Source organism: Arachis ipaensis, chromosome B8 (assembly GCF_059453495.1).
Source record: "Arachis ipaensis isolate K30076 ecotype BB chromosome B8, ASM5945349v1, whole genome shotgun sequence".
Classification (NCBI taxonomy): Eukaryota; Viridiplantae; Streptophyta; class Magnoliopsida; order Fabales; family Fabaceae; genus Arachis; species Arachis ipaensis.
This window is the reverse complement of record NC_142443.1, coordinates 122632501-122635000: the sequence shown is the minus strand read 5'-3', so window position 1 is coordinate 122635000 and position 2500 is coordinate 122632501.

The following is a 2500-nucleotide window of genomic DNA, read 5'->3' as shown; positions in this document are numbered from 1 at the left end:
GGTCGTTGCAACGGATGCTGCGCGCGTTGCAACGTTGGCTGGGGGCGTTGCAGCGGAGGCAGGTCGCGTTGCAACGGATGCTGGTGACGTTGCAACGTTGGCTGGGGGCGTTGCAACGGATGCTGGGGACGTTGCAACGGAGGCAGGGCGCGTCGCAACGTTGGCTGGGGGCGTTGCAACGTTGGCTGGGAGCGTTGCAACGGAGGCAGGGTGCGTTGCAACGTTGGCCGGTGACGTTGCAACGGAGGCAGGTCGCTTTGCAACGGATGCTGGGATCGTTGCAACGGAAACTGGGGGCATTGCAACGTTGGCTGGGGGCGTTGCAACGGATGCTGAGCGCGTTGCAACGTTGGCTGGTGACGTTGCAACGGAGGCAGGGCGCGTTGCAATGTTGGCTGGGGGCGTTGCAACGGAGGCAGGTCGCGTTGCCACGGTTGCTGGTGACGTTGCAACGGAGGCAGGGCGCGTTGCAACGGATGCTGGTGACGTTGCAACGGATGCTAGTGACGTTGCAACGGAGGCAGGGCGCGTTGCAACGTTGGCTGGGAGCGTTGCAACGGATGCTGGTGACGTTGCAACGGAGGCAGGGCGCTTTGCAACGTTGGCTGGGGGCGTCGCAACGGAGGCAGGTCGCGTTGCCACGGTTGCTGGTGACGTTGCAACGGAGGCAGGGCGCGTTGCAACGTTGGCTGGGGGCGTTGCAACGGATGCTGGGGGCGTTGCAACGGATGCTGGGCGCGTTGCAACGGAGGCAGGGCGCGTTGCAACGGATGCTGGTGACGTTGCAACGGAGGCAGGGCGCGTTGCAACGTTGGCTGGGGGCGTTGCAACGGATGCTGGGGACGGTGCAACGTTGGCTGGGCGCGTTGCAACGGAGGCAGGGTGCGTTGCAACGGATGCTGGGTTAGGTGCATCGTTGGCTGGTTTCGTTGCAACGGAGGCACCCGCCGTTGCAACGATGGCTCGGAGCGTTGCAACGGAGGAGCCAAATTTTCATATCTCAGAATTGGCTCGTGCATTTTTCGTGAAATTTTGAGGGAACCTTGGTAATATTATGTGAAGACTGCACAAAAAAATCCAGGTCAAAAATCGCACGTTTGCTCCGATTTTCATTTTTTTTGAATTTCCGGCTTTCCGGGCGGTAAAAAAATCGGCAAAAAAAAATCGGCACGGTGTAAATTCACCAAATTTGGGGGATGGAAAGATCTTATTTTTCTAGAGGTTGTTGCAAAAAACGGCGTCAAAATTCGACCTCTAGAGCACTTTCCTTGAGTATGTCTCCTCACGGAAAAGGACGTCTACCCGTGGCACTTTGGTAATGGCTCGGCAGCCTATTATAGGGGGGAGGGGTGTCATGCTGCTGAAACTCGAGTTGCCCAAAGGCTTGCTGGGCGCAATGCCAGCAAGATGCACGTTGCCTTGCCATCCCCTAGGCACACTAGCAAGCACGTTGTGGTTGTGGTGTGCCGCCGGGCTCCCCCGCCCCCCACGGAGGCACCTGCCGTTGCAACGATGGCTCGGAGCGTTGCAACGGAGGAGCCAAATTTTCATATCTCAGAATTGGCTCGTGCATTTTTCGTGAAATTTTGAGGGAACCTTGGTAATATTATGTGAAGGCTGCACAAAAAAATCCAGGTCAAAAATCGCACGTTTGCTCCATTTTTTATTTTTTTTGAATTTCCGGCATTCCGGGCGGTAAAAAAATCGTCAAAAAAAATCGGCACGGTGTAAATTCACCAAATTTGGGGGATGAAAAGATCTTATTTTTCTAGAGGTTGTTGCAAAAAACGGCGTCAAAATTCGACCTCTAGAGCACTTTCCTTGAGTATGTCTCGTCACGGAAAAGGACGTCTACCCGTGGCACTTTGGTAATGGCTCGGCAGCCTATTATAGGGGGGAGGGGTGTCGTGCTGCTGAAACTCGAGTTGCCCAAAGGCTTGCTGGGCGCAATGCCAGCAAGATGCACGTTGCCTTGCCATCCCCTAGGCACACTAGCAAGCACGTTGTGGTTGTGGTGTGCCGCCGGGCTCCCCCGCCCCCCACGGAGGCACCCGCCGTTGCAACGATGGCTCGGAGCGTTGCAACGGAGGAGCCAAATTTTCATATCTCAGAATTGGCTCGTGCATTTTTCGTGAAATTTTGAGGGAACCTTGGTAATATTATGTGAAGGCTGCACAAAAAAATCCAGGTCAAAAATCGCAGGTTTGCTCCGTTTTTCATTTTTTTTGAATTTCCGGCATTCCGGGCGGTAAAAAAATCGTCAAAAAAAAATCGGCACGGTGTAAATTCACCAAATTTGGGGGATGGAAAGATCTTATTTTTCTAGAGGTTGTTGCAAAAAACGGCGTCAAAATTCGACCTCTAGAGCACTTTCCTTGAGTATGTCTCCTCACGGAAAAGGACGTCTACCCGTGGCACTTTGGTAATGGCTCGGCAGCCTATTATAGGGGGGAGGGGTGTCGTGCTGCTGAAACTCGAGTTGCCCAAAGGCTTGCTGGGC